We start from the raw sequence: 22,166 nt of genomic DNA, 5'->3' as shown, positions 1-22,166 counted from the left end.
ATCTAAAGTTAACTTTACATTTACATGTATGCATTTCACAGGCACTTCTGTCCAAACTGACTTATATTGTATTCAAAGTACACATTTACATTTGATCAGTTCTTGCATTAATTGGACAAAATCACACACGTTTGGTCTGGTGATGCGTTTGGATATGCAAAACATGAAATGTGTTTATTTGTTAGTTTCCAAGGTCAGGTGTATTTGTGTAAATATTGTGTGTTTGTGATTAGTATAATATGTCTTTAGATCTTGCCAAATGTAATGCCTTTTTTGACTCTTATTTTCCTATGCAAATGCTAGTAGGCGTGTACTTGACCCTTCTGGAAATTTAGAGTACAGGAACAACAAAATAATAGTTTTTATAAAAAGAGATGTTATATTTTATCATTTAGAATTATAGCCATAATACTATTAATGGCATGGCAATAACAAGCTGTCAAACATACTAATACTAAAATTATGAAGTTATATTAGTGTCAAAAACTTTTGTAAAATATATTTAGCATTTCCTCCCTATATCACACACTTTGGGGACTGAATTACGTTGATGAACAAAAAGGGTGAATCACTCACTGCTCTTGACTGAATAACTTATGTAGCTTTAAGTTCAAGCGGCTTTAAGCAGGTTTTTGTAGTTAGTTCATTAAAGACTATGTAGCGAGTATTTTACATTTGATTATTCAGTTTATGGGGCAGAGAACCACCACGGCGGAGCAGAGGACCACCAGAACCAGACATTAGACCACCATGGCGGGGCAGAGGACCACCACGGTAGAGCAGAGGGAACAGGAAACCCCCCTGGTGAACCACACCGATTAGGAGACCATGGCGGAGACTGTAACAATGAGAGAGCAGAGACAGACAACACAAACAGAACATTGGGGTTGATAGACAAGACTGAGCGTTCAGGGGCAGCCTCCCTGGCTGGGTCGGGACAAGACAAAAGTTCACAAACGGCCTCCATAACCATGACAGGACAGGATGAGGATTCCCCGATGGCCTCCATAGGACAAGCAGGGAGTTCGTATTCGGCTTCTATAGCCGTGACAGGACAGACAAAACGTTCCCAGATGACCTCCTTGGCCGGAACAAGACAGACAGAGTTCATAGGCGGCCTCCTTGGCCGGAACAGGACGAGCAGAGAGTTCATAGATGGCCTCCTTGGCTGGAACAGGACAGGCAGAGAGTTCATAGGCGGCCTCCTTGGCCGGAACAGGACGAGCAGAGAGTTCATAGATGGCCTCCTTGGCTGGAACAGGACAGGCAGAGAGTTCATAGGCGGCCTCCTTGGCCGGAATAGGACGAGCAGAGAGTTCATAGACGGCCTCCTTGGCCAGAACAGAACATGCAGAGAGTTCATAGACAGGCCTCAGATCAGCTGTGACGTAATGAGGCTCTGGCAGCTCAGCTGAGACTTTACTGGACTCATGACGATCAACTGCAGACTTGACTTGACTCATGAAGATCAGTTGCGACTTGACTTGACTCATGACGATCAACTGTGACTTGACTAGACTCATGATAATAAACTGTTACTTGACCTGACTCATGATGATCAACCGTGACTTGACTAGATGCTGTTGTGTCCGCCATCTTGTGAGCGTGCTCTAGTGTGGCCGTCATTTTGCGTCAGGCTCCGCTGCCACCACCATTTTGTGAGCGTGCTCTGGTTCAGCCACCATTTCAGTCACAGACATTGTGTCGCGTTCTTCCTCCGCGACACCCACAGTAAATAAAGATCCGACAGTCAACAAAGCATAATCCATGAACTGAGCGAGTGATGAACGTGGACCCTCGCGCCTAAACTTAGCCCTAAGAGGTTGATTTATGCCATCGCAGAAAAACTCTCAGTAAACAGTCTGGTAACTCAGAATAGTGAGCGATGGTTTGGGATATGTAGTCCGGGGTGCTATGCAACAGTTTGTGTTGTGCGAGAGTCAATGTAATGGAAAGGGTGACCTCTGGTGGTGAATAAACGGAAGTCCACGGACCGAATTCATGACAGATATGTTATTTCTTGAAAGCTTGTGTTGAATAGATTTAAAATGAAAATATTCTTATTGTATTTGTGAAACTGTTTGTTATTTGCATCATTGTTTTTATTTTTCAACTCAAACCTTGTCTTGATCTGATCGTAACCCTAGAAACGAGTGTCAATGAAAAACAATAAGGCTGCTGGCATTGACTAGATCCTTGCAGAATTCCTGAAATATGGCAGTAATCAAATGATACAGCAGCTGACAAACCTATTCAATGCAGGGATGTGCAACAGTGATCGAATACTCGGCCGTGACAGCGACGATCGATCATGAAAACGATGATGCTTAACTTATGCGCAAAACTGGAATATCGCATAAAACATTTGCGAACAAGCATCGTTTCCATCCGACAAGTCAAAGAGAACAAAATCATCCCTTCCTGATAAACTGGCACTATAAATCACTAAGAAAAGTAGGAGAATATAATAAATTTCATATATAATAAATTACTTGCGCCTCAGAGCGAGCAGACGAAACATAATGAATGCAGTCATTGCTTTCGTTGGTGGATGCTGCTGTTTGGGAATGCAGTTGTGTCATTTCTGGGAGGCAATTATACAGAAATACTTAGATGACAGACTTTGCTCATGCATTTCCAAATGACCATAACAACATTTCAGATGCTGTGGAATGAGATCGGTGGGCTGGTTAGTCAGGTTTTGCCGTCCCATAGCGCAAAGTCACATGATTTTTTGATGCGCTTGGAGGAATTTATTCGCAAAATGCATTTTCATCTCCCATTATTTGCATCAACCATTTTTCACACAAGTCTAAAACCACCTCAAGCGAGTGTAAAAACTTTTTAGCAGATTTTTTTAAGGGATTTTTTTTTAAATTTGGCATTTCCATCACTCGTTTCTCATGCGTTACTTCAAAATGCGCATTAAAATAGGGTGATGGAAACATAGCTATAGTGATGTCTGAGTTAGCTACATACATATCTGATTAATCTAATAAAGGATACGTTGGGATATTAACATTTATTAAAATGCTGAATGCACTGCATATTACCAGTTTTAGTTTCATGCTCAAATGCAATGCCTGATAATTACTGAGTTATTTGAGACGGTCATATTGCTTATAGATGTTTCTTTTTTTTTATATTGATGTATTAATGTACTAATACTGATGTACTGAGCAGTGCTTTTTCATTATATTTGTTCAACAGTAGGAATACTTTTTATGGCTTAGAAAACGAGCAAGCGATTTCAAGAATCACTTGATAATGTAGATGAAAATACAGCACAAATCTGCCATAAACATAGCATTATAATGATAACTTTATAGAATGTGAAATCTGTAGTAAATTTTGTCTGCTTTCCTTGCCCGAGTTTCAGAACATTTGCAATATAGTGCACAAAAATGTTATGGTGCTTTATAATGTTTTTGTGCCTTTCGTGGAGCTTAACAATAACACAGAATAGTATACGCAGAATATCGGATTTGGATCGGTCTCATCTGACCGATACCCAATCCAGCAGAAAATGTCAGTATCAGAGCCGATACCGATACTGAGTATTGGATCGATGCATCCCTATTGCAGTGAGCAGATCTTCACCTGCCGCAACATCATCAATCAAAATATAAAATTTCAATGACCCTTTGTTATCAACTTCTTCAACTTCAAGAAAGCATTTGACAGCATTCACAGCAGGGGTTCTCAACTGGGGGGTCGCGGCCCACTAGGGGGCCTCAGTGATCCTCCAGAGGGGCCGCGAGACAGCTTAAAATGTATTTAAATATTATCCTATAATTGTTTAATTTCATTATTAATGTGTTAAATGAAAATGATCAAAGCACGGCCTCTCTCGTGTTCTGTGATTGATCGCTTCGGACTTGGCGCAGCAAACCTCATCGCACAGACTGAACGGCGGCTCAAAACTTCCAACCGTCATTCATTCATTTGTATTTGCTGTATTTTTCATTTGAATGTTTATTTGTTTAATGGACACAAACAGTAATTATTCAGTCGGTCCAATTCAAAGGGAAAGGTTTAGTGAGTGGTCTTTTGGCATCTCCCTGTTGTCCTGTTTGGTATGGCAGGTTCACTTATTTAAGAAAAAGTACTCTGAAGTTGTAAAGAATGTCTGAAGTAAAGAATTCAGGAGCTTTAAATGTGTATATGTATATATATTATTTTAAAAAGTTAGAATTGAGCAGAATGTTTTCTTTTAAGTTATAAAGTATAGCTTTAATTTAAAGTTTGAATTCTGAGTTTTTTAATAACATGCAGTAGAAGTATAATAAGGCAAAACAAATGTTTTGGTTAATAAAAAAGGTTTAAAAATAAACACTTTTCTCTTTGCTTTGGAAGTACAGTATAAGAGGAAATGTCAGGCATAGGGGGGCCTTGCAAAATTGACCGGAGAAGGAGGGGGGGCCCCGGAGTAAAAAAGTTGAGAATCCCTGATTCACAGAGAATGTCTCTGGAACATTGCATAAATCTATGGCATCCCTCAGCACTTTATCAACATATTCTTGACTTCGACCGGAACTCCGGGAACATTGATTTCTTCATCATCGAAACTGGAGAAAGGCAAGGCTGTAATGTGACGAGCAATGGATGTGATTAATGTGGGGATTCCATGGAAACTCCAGGCCTGACTTAGCAATTTGGAGCTTAGAAATGGAAGCCAACAAGATTGGGCTCAGGATTTGCACGAAAAAGACCAAGGCCATGTATGTGGACAGCATTAAATCTGATGCATCAATCACTGTTAGTGGTCAGAACATCGAATATTTTGAGAAATTTACCCAACTTTCCAGTCACAGTAACAAGTCAGTCAAGTCAATTAACCTTTATTTATATAGCGCTTTTAACAATACAGATTGTGTCAACTGTACAGCATTAATTAGGAAAATAGTTTGTCAATAACGCAAAATGACAATAGTAAACACTAATTTTTCAGTTAAAGGCAGTTCATCATTGAATTCAGTGATGTCATCATCCAGCTCAGTTCAGTTTAAATAGTATTTGTGCAATCAAGTTGATGATTATGCTGGAAATTAAGTGTTCCCAACTAAGCAAGCCAGAGGAACCAAAACTCCATCGGTGACAGAATGGAGAAAAAAAAACCTTTGGAGAAACCAGGCTCAGTCGGGGGGCCAGTTCTCCTCTGGCCAGACGAAACCAGCAGTTCAGTTCCAGGCTGCAGCAAAGTCACATTGTGCAGAGGACTCAAATGTTTCCTGTGGTTTTGTCCTGGTGGTCGTCTAGGAGATAAGGTCTTCACTGGGGATCTGTCTCTCAGGGCTGTAGAGGTCCTCTCTAGGTGCTGATCCACCATCTGACTGCAGTGACCATCTGATCTGGATACAGACTGGATCTGGTGGCTACGGTGACCTCGGAATAAGAAAGAAACAGACTAATATTAGTGTAGATGCCGTTATTCTGACGATGTAGCAAGTACATAGGGTGTTATGGGAAGTGTTCCCGGTTCGGTTGTCCTAATTAATGCAGCTTAAAAATCATTTAACGGATTTGAATATTAGAAATGTGTTAGTGTGTTATTTGTAAGCCAGGTTAAAGAGATGGGTCTTTAATCTAGATTTAAACTGACGGCGTGTGTCTGCCTCCCGAACAATGTTAGTTGGTTATTCCAGATTTTGGGCGCTAATAGGAAAAGGATCTGCCGCCCACAGTTGATTTTGATGTTCTAGGTATGATCAAATTGCCAGAGTTTTGAGAACACAGCGGACGTGGAAGACTATAATGCGATAAGAGCTTGTTCAAATACTGAGGTACTAAACCATTCAGGGCTTTATAAGTAATAAGCAAGATTTTAAAATTTACACAATGTTTAAAAGGGAGCCAATGCAGTGTTGATGGAACCAGGCTAATATGGTCATACTTCCTGGTTCTAGTACGAACTCTAGCTGCTGCATTTTGGACCAGCTGGAGTTTGTTAATTAAGCATGCAGAACAACCACCCAATAAAGCATTACAATAATCTAACCTTGAGGTCATGAACGCATGAATTAACATTTCTGCCTTTGACATCGAGAGCATAGGTCGTAATTTAGATATATTTTTTAAGATGTAAAAATGCAGTTTTACAAATGTTAGAAACGTGGCTTTCAAAGGTAAGATTGCTATCAAATAGCACACCTAGGTTCCTAACTAATGATGAAGAATTGACAGAGCAGCCATCAAGTGTTAGACAGTGTTCTAGGTCATTACACGCAGAGGTTTTTAGTCCTATAATTAACACCTGATTTTTCAGAATTTAGCAGTAAGAAATTACTCATCATCCAGTTTTTTATAACGACTATGCATTCCGTTTGTTTTTTAAATTGGCATGATTCGCCGGGCCACGAAGAAATATAAAGCTGAGTACCATCAGCATAACTGTGAAAGCTAACACCGTGTTTCTTGATGATATCTCCCAAGGGTAACATGTAAAGGGTGAAAAGTAACGGCCCTAGTACTGAGCCTTGAGGTACTCCATACTGCACTTGTGATCGAAATTATACCACTTCATTCACTGCTACGAATTGATGGCGGTCAGATAAGTATGATTTGACCATGCAAATGCACTTCCATTAATGCCAACAAAGTTTTCTAGTCTATTCAAAATAATGTTGTGGTCAATAGCCTTAAGGAAATGCGCCCAATCTGGTTATCAGCAGTGACCAACCTCAAGCTGAAAATCCAGCTGTTCAATGCAATTATTTTCCCAAATGTGATATATGCCAGTGAGACATAGATGATCACTGTGAAGATTGCTTATAGGCTCAATGTATTCCAGCAGCGCTGTCTTCGCAAAGTCCTGCAGGACACATACCGTGATTGCATTACAAATGAGGAGATCCTTCGATGTGAAGAATTACAAGATATTGTCACAGAACACAGCCTACAACATGCTGGTCATGTGTTACCTTACATATGCCCAATCATTGCCACCCAAAGACTGCAATACATTGGATACTAACTGTGGGTAAGGGAAAACATGGAAGATCGAAGAAGACATGGAACCAAACTTTGAAGAAAGATCTGCAGAGTATTAACATCAAGTGGGAAGAAGCGATATTGGTGATCACAGCTGATCAGTGTTGCTGGAGGGATGTTGTTGCCCAATTCGCAAACATGCACAGGAGGACCTAAGACTAAGTTCTAATTTTAGATAACAAAGGTAACAAAAAAGATCTGTATTGTGATTATTAATATAGTAATTATTCATAAATATTTGAAGAAAAAGATGTGTCGTCATGCATCAAGAACAATTTTATAATCAAATTGTTACCCATGGAGTCATAATCATATTGTGAGGCTAGTGAATATTTACACCTTTAGGCACCATATTCTAGTGATTGAGCTACAGAAATGTAAAGATCAGCAAAAGTTCTTCTGTAATGTTAGAGTCTATATACAGTGGGTACGGCAGAGGATCCCCAAATCCAGGTGTGCAAAACTTGTTGCATCTTTCCCAAAAAGACTCATGGCTGTATTCGATCAAAAGGGTGCTTCTACTAAATACTGAGCAAAGGGTCTGAATACTTAGGACCATGTGATATTTCAGTTTTTCTTTTTTAATAAATCTGCAAAAATGTCAACAATTCTGTGTTTTTCTGTCAATATGGGGTGCTGTGTGTACATTAATGAGGGAAAAAAATTAACTTAAATGATTTTAGCAAATGGCTGCAATATAACAAAGAGTGAAAAATTTAAGGGGGTCTGAATACTTTCCGTACCCACTGTACATATGTTCAGCTGTATATGATGTGTAGCTATAGATAGGAATGGACAACGAGAACTGTATTTTATTTTTTTTGACAATTCTTCAATTAAATTTTAACAAGATTACATTATTCCCCCCCAAAAAAGTTTTTTTTTTTTTTTATCTTGTTGACGTTTATACATATTCAAAGACTTGTCTCCTGAGCCACTGCACAAAAGAACAAAATGTTACCAACACAATAAATCAGTGCTAATAGTTTTAATAAAGCTCAAATAGTTTTCAGTTTACACATCTGTTAGGTTACATTTACACTATTGTGTTCGTTTTAAAACGAATAGCTCAGAAAGAATCCTCATTTCTGTTCATTTTCCACTGATTTACTGATGAGTATCAGCACCTTTCAGCTGCTGTCTGCCTTTGTTTTCTCTTCCATGATCGCTGTTCTGACTCGGAGGAAATACTTTTTTTAGCTACATTACATGGCCAAAACACACATTAGACAGTAATTGGACGTTAATACAAACACTCGATGGTGGTTTCAAAGTGGGTTTTGAGTAAAAGGGGAAAATAAATCTTATTTATTGTCTTGTGTAGCTTGATGCTACAGTGTGCATGAATGTTCACATAACGCGTGCTTTCGGTCATGTAGAATGGACAGAGATCTTTTTTGAAATGCAGTGGAAATGCCATTGTACGCGAGAATCGTTTTCATTTTAAAACAAAAACACACCAGTGTAAACGTAGAGTTGGTACGCTTTCACACAGTTTCCTCTTTGCTCTACGATGCATTTGTTACTGTGCGAGAACATGATGTGTGGCATGAGAGCGGCATGGCTTGTTGGATATAGCCACAATTACTAAGGAGGTGGGGTTTTTGTAAATGTCAATTCTCTATTATTCCTATGATCATCTTGCTCTTTTTAATTCCACATGTCTTAGTATTTTAGACTCTGCTGCTCCTTTGAAACCTAAACCAATTAAAGCCAAATCAATGCCCTGTTTAATTGACCATACACTTCCTCTCTGACAGAAATGTAGACAAGTAGAACAAAAATGGAAAAAGTCCAAACTTCAAGTTGAGTACGAAGTCCTGCAGGCTGCATTGGCTATTTTTCAAAAAGGAGCTAAGATTGCTAAAATGGAATACTTCTCTGACATTATTAAGCAAAACTGTCATAAGCCTAAGGCTCTTTTTTCCCATTATTGACTCTGTTCTCAATCCACACGCTAAATCCACAGTATCCTCTTCCTTAACATCTGATATTTTTTAGTTTTTTTTCTTGAGAAGATTGCTGATCAGAGACCACAGTCTGTTAAAACGGACTGTAACATCTCTGAACCTCTTCTGTGTGCTCCCATTTGGAGTGCTTTTGAACCCATCTCATTTTCTGCTCTACAATAAATTTTTGCTCAACTAAAACCTACTGTTTGCTCATTTGACATAATTCCTTCGTGCATTAAAAAAAACCCCTCAGGCCTTGGGACCCAGTCTTATGGCTATTGTCAACAAATCACTTAGTTTGGGGACTATACCAGTTGATCTCAAACATGCATTGGTAGTTCCATCTCTTAAGAAGCCAAATCTTGACCCTGCTGATTCTGCCAATTATAGGCCTATTTCTAATTGGACTTTTCTCTCTAAGTTTTTAGAAAAAGTTATTCAACATCAATTCAACTCTTTTCTGTTAAAAAAAACTCCATCTATGAAAGGTTTCAGTCAGGTTTCAGAACATTTCATAGTACTGAGTTGGCTTTGTTTAAGAATGATATGATGTGTTGAATGATATCTATATGGTAACTGACCAGGGTTATATTGGTGCTGTTAGATCTTATTGCTGTGTTTGATATGATTGATCATGATATTCTTATTGCCTGGCTCAAGAACTATGTGGGCTTGACGGGTACCATTTTAAGTTGATTTAGTTCTTATTTAAAGGACCAGAGGCTCTCAGTTCAACTATGCACCCACTTGCCACCAGCTGCTAACTTCCCTTGGGGGGTCCCACAGGGGTCGATATTAGCACCTTCACTTTTCTCTCTGTATATGCTCCCTTTGGGCTCTATCTTTAGGAAGCATGGTGTCTCTTTTCACTGTTATGCTGACGATACCCAGATTTATTTGCTCCTTAAACACACAGATAGCAACACCTTTGGCACTTTGCTGGCTTATATGAAGCAGACAAAAATCTGGATATCATTAAAATTTTCTTAATCTTAATGAAATTATACTATTTGTTCCCGCTAGTGGCATTTCTTTAAAATATTTCAGTGAACATTTTGTTACATCCCATGCCAAAACTCTTTGCTTGACAGTGAGTTGAAACTTGATAGTCAAGTAAATTCTGTAGTTAAATCTTGCTCCTTTCATCTCAGTCTTCTCTCTAAAATCAAGCCTTTTCTCTCTTTCCAAGAGTAATTCATGTTTTTATATCATCAAGTTTAGACTACTGTAACTCATTGTACTGTGGAATGAATGCCACTTATTTTGCCCGTCTACAGTTGGTCCAAAATGCATCAGCAAAACTCTTAATGTGTCTTCGTAAATGTACTCATATCACTCCTGTATTAGCTTCGCTGCATTGGCTGCCTGTGTGGTTTAGAGAGTATTTTAAAATCCTTGTTTTTGTTTTTAAGTCTCTAAACAACTTAGCTCCCTCATATTTATCTGAACTGCTTTCTCTACATAACCCTTCTTGAACTTGTAGATCTGGTAGTCTTAGACTGCTGACTGCTGTAGACACTGTTTCCAGAGTTAAATTAAAACAAAGGGGTGAACTTGCCTGTGCTGTTTTGGGCCCCAAAATCTGGAACAGCTTACCAGTTCATATTAGATTCTCACCTGGTTTAATCCTTACAGTCCTGCTTTACAGTCTTACATATTTACAGTCTTACATATTACAGTCTTTACCTGCTTTACAGTCGTGGCGTAATGGTTAGAGAGTCATACTTGTAACCCAAAGGTCGCAGGTCCGGCAGGGATTGTACGTGGGGAGAGTGAATGACCAGTGCCCTCTTCCACCCTCAATACCACGACTGAGGTGAGACCCTTGAGCAAGGCACCAAACCCACAACTGCTCCCCAGGTGCCGCAGCATTGGCTGCCCACTGCTCTGTGTGTGTGTGTGTGTGTGTGTGTGTGTGTTCACTACTCACTGCTGTGTGTGTGCACTTGGATGGGTGAAATGCAAAGCACAAATTCCTCCTTTTCCTTTTAGATTTTCAAATCTTTACTCTAAATGTTCTACTTTTCTATCACTTTCAATGTCCCTTGATGATCTACTTTGGTATTTGATTCTTGTTATTTTTTACTACATTTTGTTTTAACTTTTAAATGTTGATATAATGTGGCTTTGTTGTTAGTCGTGATTTTATTTTTGATGTCCAGTGACTTATTTTATCTGATGTTATAAAGCACATTGGTCAGCTGCTGCTGTTTTTAATTGTGCTACAAAAGTAAATTAAACTTTGAAACTTATTGCATTTGTTGTGCTCCTATGCACATGATGTTCAAAAATATGTTGTGCTGTAGTATGCTGAGGGAAAAAAGTGCTTTATGTGCTTTTTTCTGTTTGCTTGGAGGCATTTGTAAACGGCAGTACTAAAGTTCAGCAGTAATGAAATAACTTGAAATTTTCAACATCTTTTCACATCATTTCTTTTTGCAACAACTTATAGAGCGTACTATCGATAAGTACCGGTATCGATAAAATGTAAATGATACCCATCCCTAGCTATAGATATTAAAATTGGTGTAGCATAATCAGATAACCATCATTACAGATAATGTCAGAAATTAGTTTTTTTTTCATTATGTTCTGGATTTACTGATTTCCCTATCTCCCCTGGTTTGGCTCAATTGGAGATTATTTGCTTCTTGTCTTTGAATAAAGTGTCCTTGTGAAGGTCAGGATGTAAATCATTGTGGACAGGATGGAAATTTTTCACAGTAGGCTGGGTTCTTTGATGTGTTTGCTGTGCAGCAGAAACTACTGCTTAAAAAAATAGAGAATGCAGTGTGCATGAATAAATACGCATTTACACTAATATGTGTTTACGCATATCAGACAACACATCATTTATGAGGTTTTGTGAAACAAAACGATTGGTCTGTGCAAGAAACTGAGCATTATTTACAATATTATTACCTGTTGTAATGTGCCTTTGAACCGAACACTTGAATGAAGGGGCTAAATTAAGATTTTTATGGTTTCTCATGGCTAATGTAAAAAGGTGGGCTGATGAAGGCTAGCTTATTCACTTAATACATGTGAAACATCCACATCACACATCGTTATTGGGTGTTTTAATAATATAAGTGGGTCAAAGATGAAAAGGGTGTTTTAAGGAAAATAATACAGCTTTAAATTTAGTCCCCCCCCCCATACATTAGAATGTGTCCTGTATAAATTTATATTTTTCTGAACAAAAAATAATGACTATCATGCATTTTTTACCATGATTTACAGAAGACGCCCTCGAAAATTTCATTCAGTGTAACAATATCTATATACCAAAAAATCTTAAGCATATTTTAAACATGAATCGTTTGATGAGATTAAGCATCACAGTAGAGCCCGCAAAGTGCACTCAAAGTGCTTTACATAGAAGGGGGAATCTCCTCTACCACCACCAGTGTGCAGCATCCACCTGGATGATGCGACGGCAGCCATAGTGCGCCATCCAAGTGCACACACATATTATCGAATAATAATATTATACTTCCGAACCCTGAGAGAGAGCCACGGATCTAGCAGGTGAGGACCGAGAAAAGGACGAGCCCGTCTCGGATCCCTCCGCTAAATCCACCCGCGATCCCCACGACAACAGCCTGCGCTGTGGCTCAGCAAAAGCGGGACCGCTGCCAGCTGGATCGCGAGCCTGGCCGCTCTCATCAAACACAGCCAGGCGAGAGCGGAGCGTGCGCAGCGAGAGCTCGCAGTGATGACAATCAGCTCCTCGAAAGCTGACCGTGCTTGCTCCGCTCCCAAACAAATGGCACACAAATCGTGTGTATCCCCCGCCACCTGATATCGTGGGCAGGGAGGAACACATCATTTGTAATGCCGTTCGCTCGCCATAGGCTTTTTCATGATTGTTTTTTATATATGCTTGTGCGGACAGACAACATTAAATAGACAGACACATACACAGAGAGCTACTGAAGAGCAGAAGCTGGTTTGCGCTCTGCCGGATGCGCTTTTATACTTTCTGGTGCTTACGTCACCCCGCTCCTGACATCTCGCTACTCCATTGGACTGATTTGACACGTGCTTCAGAACGCGGTCACGCAAGGGCGTTCCAAAAGTGACTTTGACGCAGCTCGAGTTCCTGAAGGGGAACCTGGGATTTTTAATGACCACAGAGAGTCAGGACCTTGGTTTAACGTGTCATTTGAAAGACAGTGCTTTTTGTCAGTATAGTGTCCCCATCCCACACAGACCACAGGGTGAGCACCCCCTGCTGGCCTCACTAACAAATTCCTTTTTAGTATTCTGTAGTTTTAGTATTTTTTGAATTCTTAAGTATGTGTCATTAAATTATTTTTAATAATATTTCTGAGAAAATTACTGCAGAAGCAGATGTTGAAATATAATAATTAACATGTAACAATAACATTTTATTCTACTGTTCTGATGCTCCCCTGCCATGCTTGCTTAGCTTGTCACTTTGTTTCTGACTTGCTCGCCCTCAAAAATTGTTGCTTGCAGCCATATTTATTAATGCTATTTATGAATACGCTGTTTGGCAACATAAATAACATGATCAGGATGAGCATTTGGGGTGGAGAATCCCCTCTGTGACCTCTCTTGAACTTGTGAAATACTGTAGTGAAAGGGGACTCTGTTCAGAAATACTGGCAAGCTATTAGTCTGACAATTGCAATCCATCAATACCTTTCTTGTTCACACAAGTACGATGAATACAGTGTGTGCACAATTATTATTCTGATCATTTTTTTCAAGCACATTTGACCAATTCCAAACCACATAAATCTCGATAATTACTATTATTTGTATTCAATCATTTATAAGTGATATATAATTGTACATGAAGGCTGGAAGTGAAAAACTCCTTATATTCAGGTGTGCAGAATTATTAGACACATTTTCTTTTACAGATAAAATGAGCCAAAAAAAGAGAGATTTAACTCAGACTGAACAAGTCAAAAATGATTAAATCCCCAAGAGAAATATTCAAAATTAATGCAGTACAGAATTTGCAACGTAAAGGCATGACCATTGGACAGCAAAATGCTCATTGGGTCATCGGGGTCAAAAAAAACAAAAAAACAGGTGGAGAAGAAAAGACAAACGTTAATGTTCGGACTGTCCTCTATCTGTGTGCCAGATTTCACAACAGTTCTATGGGCTGCCATAGACTTCCAGAGCAGAAGACAACTAACAGATAAAATAGGTGCCTGTGTGGCCTATCAGTGCTTTGCCCCTAATAATAAACACACAATAAAATAACTAAAATAAAATAAAATGAAAACCGAAAATATAAAAATAAACCAAAGTTGATAATAGCATCTAAATGATACAAAAGTAACATTGGTTTATATTAATTTTTACTTCTAATGTCATCATATTATTAATCTTCATTCATACACTGAATTAATGAGCATCAATAAAGAGTGACTGTACGTGATTTTCACCATCATAATGCACAAAATATCTTGGGTCGGTGCAGTAGAAATCAAACCAGGCTCCGTTATTATATCGCAGCACACTCCTCTCCAAAACCATATTTATTTGGCTGACCAAGACCCCAGGACTCTCCTCGTTGTAAGACCAGTTCCAGCTGTTGATGTCGTACAGTCCGATCCAGGCAATGGCAGAAAACAGTTTTTCACTTGCTGCTTCTCTGAACGGTGGCCAGGTCAAAATGGTGCATCCTGCAGTAATTCTGTGCATTTTCCCACATCATAGACTGCTTCATGAGAATATACTCTTGTAGTATACACCGAGTTAGTGAAGTCATCTTATTATTTTTCCTCAAAGTTTGACTGGCTTTATTTGTCCTAGTCAACTTTTTTATATATATATATATATATATATATATATATATATATATATATATATATATATATATATTCTGACACCTATAGTTTGTTTGGTCATTGTTGGATAAGAGCTTGTCAAGTGACTTTGTCTTTGATTTTTCATGTGCTGATAAAGAATGTACAGTTAATATAGCATTTCGGTTGTAAAGCATTGGTCAAATATTGGAGAACCTGTTAATGTAAATATTGTTTACGGGCCCATTCTTCGTACGTCGCTAACTCAGTTAGCTAAATTTGATTGTTGACGATTTCTCCTAGACGTCAATCGGGACAAGACCACAGGAACCAGATGAGTCCTCTGCACAATCTAACTTTGCTGCAGCATGGATCAACCTGCTGGTTCGTCTGGCTGGAGTAGAACTGGACCCCCGACTGAGCCTGGTTTCTCCCAAGGTTTTTTTCTCCATTCTGTCACCGATGGAGTTTTGGTTCCTTGCTGCTGTCACCTCTGGCTTGCTTAGTTGGAGACACTACATTTCCAGCGTTATCGTCGACTTGATTGCACAGATACTATTTAAACTGAACTGAGCTGGATGATGACATCACTGAATTCAATGATGAACTGCATTTAACTGAGAATTGAGTGTTACTTTTGTCCTTTTGCATTATTGACACACTATTTTCCTATTTGATACTGTAAAGCTGCTTTGACACAATCTGTATTGTTAAAAGCGCTATATAAATAAAGGTGACTTGACTTGACGATTTCACTTGATCTTGGATCATTTGGTTCTTTGAAGCTCATTCAACTCTTTGAGTTGCTGTCATAGCGCCAGGTCTGTAAGATTAAACCTGCTCGGGATCAGGCTTATTTCATGTAAACAGGATTAGACTGCATCTTTTTAAGCAGAATTGATTCTTGAAATCATTCCCAGTCACCACTACTTTATTACAAGTGTAGCCTACTGATCCAGGAACAAAAATTTTAAATAATAATTTTAAAATGTTTGAAAATAATGTAATAATGTTGTGTAGTCAATAATACTATAGACACAGCCAGTTTTACTCACTGAAATATTTATTAGTGATGAAATAATTTGTTTATAATTGTACTGGAGTCTTACACACATGGTCACATGCTATACAGTTAATATGAGTCATGCATTAATTTGAGTGGTGACAGCTATTATGGGAGTGGCTTAATGGAGTGCAGGAGATAACTTGATCTGGACCCTTAAGAAACTTTAATTAATGCTGTTATGTAACAAATCTGCTTCAAAGATAAAATTAAATGAATTGCTAATTACAACACTGAAATAAAAATGTAAAGCCTGTCCAAATACTAGAAATCGTGATTATAAATAATTGGGAATCATGTAAAAAAAAAATTACAAATAAATTAAAAAGTGCATTTCATTTATCTATTATTTATTATCTATTATTTATGTAACATTTATGAAATTTTGTTCACTTGGTTCACTTTATTCACTTGGTTTCGTTATAAAAGTCCAGCAATTTGTTATTGAAAATGTGTTTCGTCAGGTGTCTTTTTAAATTATATAATGTCATTAAGTTGCTGTCTTGCCGCCAGCCAATCGCTGCATTGCTGATCGTGGTTTCAAGTATCGATACATCTGCCCTTTTCGGGGAACACGCAGTAATCTGTGGTTGTGTTCGAAATGTCATACTATCATACTAGTCTTACTATTTCTGCAGTATCCAGTATGTATGCTGTGCGTAGTATACAAATGTTCTGTATTCATGGAATACCCGGATGACCTACTATATTTGCCACGGGACAAGACCACAGGAACCAGATGAGTCCTCTGCACAATCTAACTTTGCTGCAGCATGGATCAACCTGCTGGTTCGTCTGGCTGGAGTAGAACTGGACCCCCGACTGAGCCTGGTTTCTCCCAAGGTTTTTTTCTCCATTCTGTCACCGATGGAGTTTTGGTTCCTTGCTGCTGTCACCTCTGGCTTGCTTAGTTGGAGACACTACATTTCCAGCGTTATCGTCGACTTGATTGCACAGATACTATTTAAACTGAACTGAGCTGGATGATGACATCACTGAATTCAATGATGAACTGCATTTAACTGAGAATTGAGTGTTACTTTTGTCCTTTTGCATTATTGACACACTATTTTCCTATTTGATACTGTAAAGCTGCTTTGACACAATCTGTATTGTTAAAAGCGCTATATAAATAAAGGTGACTTGACTTGACGATTTCACTTGATCTTGGATCATTTGGTTCTTTGAAGCTCATTCAACTCTTTGAGTTGCTGTCATAGCGCCAGGTCTGTAAGATTAAACCTGCTCGGGATCAGGCTTATTTCATGTAAACAGGATTAGACTGCATCTTTTTAAGCAGAATTGATTCTTGAAATCATTCCCAGTCACCACTACTTTATTACAAGTGTAGCCTACTGATCCAGGAACAAAAATTTTAAATAATAATTTTAAAATGTTTGAAAATAATGTAATAATGTTGTGTAGTCAATAATACTATAGACACAGCCAGTTTTACTCACTGAAATATTTATTAGTGATGAAATAATTTGTTTATAATTGTACTGGAGTCTTACACACATGGTCACATGCTATACAGTTAATATGAGTCATGCATTAATTTGAGTGGTGACAGCTATTATGGGAGTGGCTTAATGGAGTGCAGGAGATAACTTGATCTGGACCCTTAAGAAACTTTAATTAATGCTGTTATGTAACAAATCTGCTTCAAAGATAAAATTAAATGAATTGCTAATTACAACACTGAAATAAAAATGTAAAGCCTGTCCAAATACTAGAAATCGTGATTATAAATAATTGGGAATCATGTAAAAAAAAAATTACAAATAAATTAAAAAGTGCATTTCATTTATCTATTATTTATTATCTATTATTTATGTAACATTTATGAAATTTTGTTCACTTGGTTCACTTTATTCACTTGGTTTCGTTATAAAAGTCCAGCAATTTGTTATTGAAAATGTGTTTCGTCAGGTGTCTTTTTAAATTATATAATGTCATTAAGTTGCTGTCTTGCCGCCAGCCAATCGCTGCATTGCTGATCGTGGTTTCAAGTATCGATACATCTGCCCTTTTCGGGGAACACGCAGTAATCTGTGGTTGTGTTCGAAATGTCATACTATCATACTAGTCTTACTATTTCTGCAGTATCCAGTATGTATGCTGTGCGTAGTATACAAATGTTCTGTATTCATGGAATACCCGGATGACCTACTATATTTGCCAGAATCTGCTAAATATTACTCAAGTACACTGAAAGCAGTACAGAAACTCTGTTCGGAATGGCATACTACCATACAACTCCTATTATATTGCAGTATGCTGTGTGTATATTGTGAATAGTAAGTGAATTTTCTGTATGCATGGAATGCCCGGATTGCTTGCTACATTGGCTGAAATTTGATGTATGCATCTGAAGACACTGCATTGGGTACTGTTTACAAGAAAGCAACACACTCCATATGACGTTTCATCTTCAAACGTGTGAGTGAATTGGAGGCGGGGAATAGTAATTATAAATGTAAGACTTGTATATGTATGTAGGACATAAATTGTTCTTTAATCTCTGCGGCACATTTCCGATCGAGTCAAATGACGTCACCTTTATCTCTATAGCGCTTTTATACAGTACAAATTGTTTCAAAGATATTAAATAATAATAATATTGCAGTAATATAATATATAAATAAAATAAATAAATAATTAAAATTAATATTTTAATTATTCAAACAGAATTCAGTTCCGCTATTGAGCAGCTCTAAAAAGAAACGGAATGTATTTACTCTAAGGACAAATTGACCAATTTGTTGGCAGAGGCTTTTTAGATTAATTCCACCCACCAATGCCTGGCTGTGATAAACAGCACTGCAAAAGACTCATGTATTTCTGTAGTATGAGTTGTGCAGCAAGTAAAAGACGTGAGATGTGTGTTGTTGACGTCATCGACACGAGTTCGAGTCTGCCTTTTGTCAAACTCGTGCCACTCCTTTCCCCATCACGTACAAAAAAAGCCTAATTAATAATACAGTGTTATTATATGCTTAGCTGTAGGTTTTTGTCCCAATAAAGTGGCATCCATCAAATAAAATTCATGTATTTATATAATGTACAGTACTGAAGTGTAAACATCTGCCACCTAACTACTATTTACATGGCTGTTGCTAAAGAAAATGCTGTTATTTTAGTGTAAACAGAATTTATCATTATTTGCACTTAGTGTAACTAGAATATATCTGCAAAAATATCAATGTTCAGTTAAAGACAGCTCAGTGTTGATTCAGTTCTGTCCAATATGTAAAGTTAATCAATTATGAAATGAGTTAAATTGGGAAATATAGCATTGTTTACTAGTATGAAACCTTATTAACAAGCCTAAAAAGAACTATTAGCACATTTGTTTGTAAGGTAACAACCTTGACAGCTGTGCTGAATTAATGTTCAGTGTTTGTCATGTGACAACACTTATGCATACTACTTTGAAACATTTGTTGCTTATTGTATACTGTTTCACACACCATTCTTTAAAAAATAGTAGGCAGTATGCACTGTGTACTGTGCAGTAAGCAGTAAGTAAGTATGCCATTTCGAACACAGCCTTAGACAACTTAATCCAGATAACTTAATCAAATCTGCAGATTCGTTTTAAGAACCAAATTAGCCAGAGATCAGTCATCAGGATTAGAAGATATGAAATCTTTCAAATTATTATTATTTGTTTTTAATATTGTTCTTCAACAGTCGAAGTGCATTGCTTAATCTACATTATTATTATTATTGTTATTGTTGTTGTTATTATTAATAAACTTCATGACTAGTGATGAAAATGACATAAAACATAAAAAGTGCAATATAGCCTACAATAATTCAATAATATTTTTTGATCCAGTCATGATTATGTGGGTGAAGACATTATGTACAATAATAACGGTTTGGGACAAATATAATATAATTTAATGGAAAACTATGTGAATGTGCTCTGTGGCGGGCCAGGATTTTCTGTCGGCTGCATTTAAATCCATGTTTGAAGTTTCCAGGGGCCCGTTCTTCGTACGTCGCTTATTAAATCTGAGATGAAATGTCACATCCAAAATGATATCATCGCGCTAATCAGGATCTGGCTAATTCAGTTCTTCGAACGCACCTGCTGTTGATGATTATTATGGATGGATTGAGTTATATGAGATAATTGCGCATTCATGGGTTTGTTTAAAAGGGGTTATGTATAGATACTTGAAACCACGATCAGAAATGCAGTGATTGGCTGGCGGCAAGACAGCAACGTAATGGCATCATATAATTAAAAAAGACACCTGACGAAAAACTTGACAAATTTCTGGACTTTTATAAGGAAACAGCCAAGCGAACAAAACTACATAAATGTTACAATAGATAAATTAAATGTGCACTGTTTTTATTTTATTTTTATTTTGTACATGATTCCCAAATATTTATATTCACGATTTCTAATATTTGTACAGGCTTTACATTTTTATTCCAATGTAGTAATTAGCCATTAATTTAATTTGATATTTGAACAGATTTGTTACGTGACAGCATTAATTAAAGTTTCTTTATGGTCAAGATCATGTTATCTGCATCTCCTGCACTCCATCAAGCCACTCCCATATTATCTGTCACCACTCAAATTAATGCACAGCTCAGATTAACTATATAGCATGTGTGTAAGACTCCAATACAATTATAAAGTAATTATTTCATCACGAATAACATTTTCAACGAGTAAACCTGCTGTGTCTATAGTGTTATAGATGATGACTACACAACATTATAATATTTTTTGCATTAATGTTTAAATTATTATTACTGTAAATTACTGTCCCTGGATCAGTAGGGTACTCTTCTAAAAAAGTAGCGGTGGCTGGGACAGATTTTAAGTATCAGTTCTGCTTAAAAAGATGCAATCTAATCCTGTTTACATGAAATAAGCAGGTTTAAGCTTAATGACCTGTTGCTATGACAGCAACTCCGGGATGAGCTTTGAAGAACCAAACAATCCAAGATCACGCCAAATCATCAACAATCAAATCCAGCTTGCTGAGTTAGCGACATGCGAAGATCGGGCCCCTGCACTGTGCAGTGTGTAGCCTCACATGTCAAAACAAACAACAGTGCTGTCAGTGATTTCCACCTCTAGAGGCTGCTCTCGCACTGTGTAGTGACTTCTACACTGTGACCCTTCTCATCTGCTCCAGCAACAGACACAACCCAGAACAACTATCGGCATGGATTTTTGCCGATAGTTCCAGCAATCAACTATTGGTGCCGATTAATCATCCTAATCATCAACCAGTTCACCAAATCAGACTGAATCGTCTGAAACAGTTCGAGCTTGAGCAGCAGAGATCTACAAGTTAATCAAAACTCACTTTCAGACACCGGACAGTCCCACTCTGACTAGAAATGAGCCAAAGTAGCTGCACACTTCTCATCATAAGATATGCATTGTGCCACAGATACGTTATTTTCAGGGAATGAAATTAACTTTTTCACTCACCAGCCAATTTGGCTACAAAATGTTAAAGTTACCGGCCATTCATAACTTCTACTAGCCAAAAAAAAAAAGACAGAAATAAACCAACAGTTCCCTTTCATGGGAACTTCGAACTGCGTCCTCTAGGGGTCACTACGGGGAACACCTCGTCGTGACCCGTGTCTGAAGCATACATTGAAAAAACACCAACTCATTGGCCGGCGACAGCCATGACGTCACTACCGGTGCTACTATAATATAAATAGGCGCCAGGAGCACACATCATTCTCTTCTTCGTCTTCATTGACTGTTCTGTTTGAAGCGTGCATTTCCAAGGAAAAAGTAAGAGCTATCTCTATTCATTATGGCGAGCACTAGCAGAGCATTTAGAAGGTGTGTGCATCCGTGTCATCGCTATTTGACACCCGATGACACACACAATCTATGCATTGTTTGTTTGGGCGAAGAGCACGCACACGATGTCCTCTAGGGGGCAATCTGCGTGCATTGGTAGCGTTTTCCAATGAAAAAGCTCTGTTCTCGTTTGTCTCTCTTTTCGAGTAAAGAGGGGCAGCTATCTGCTTCCCGCGGTTCAGGACCCACCGCTGCTGAGGCACGGAGGAGAATGAGCTTGTGGGGATCTCAGGTGGACCTGGCCGATGAGTTTAAAGAGGGGCTTTCCCTCTCGCGCTCATCGGCGGCGGGCGAGACAGCTGCCGGAGGATGATGTTCTCTCTTTAACATCATCTGATCCAGGGGCCAGTGCTCTGCTGGGTTCAGCCCAGGAAGAGCAGGGAATCGATGAAGAGAGCGAAGAAGCTGAGGCTGAGCCTTCTCAATCCTCCTGCGTATGACGAGCCATAACCCTCCAGCTCAGGTGAGCCTTTCTTTCCTTCCTGATCTCCATACTGAGATCG

This window comes from Sinocyclocheilus grahami, unplaced genomic scaffold, assembly GCF_001515645.1.
Source record: "Sinocyclocheilus grahami isolate Dianchi unplaced genomic scaffold, SAMN03320097.WGS_v1.1 scaffold1787.1, whole genome shotgun sequence".
NCBI lineage: Eukaryota > Metazoa > Chordata > Actinopteri > Cypriniformes > Cyprinidae > Sinocyclocheilus > Sinocyclocheilus grahami.
This window is presented reverse-complemented; position numbering follows the sequence as displayed.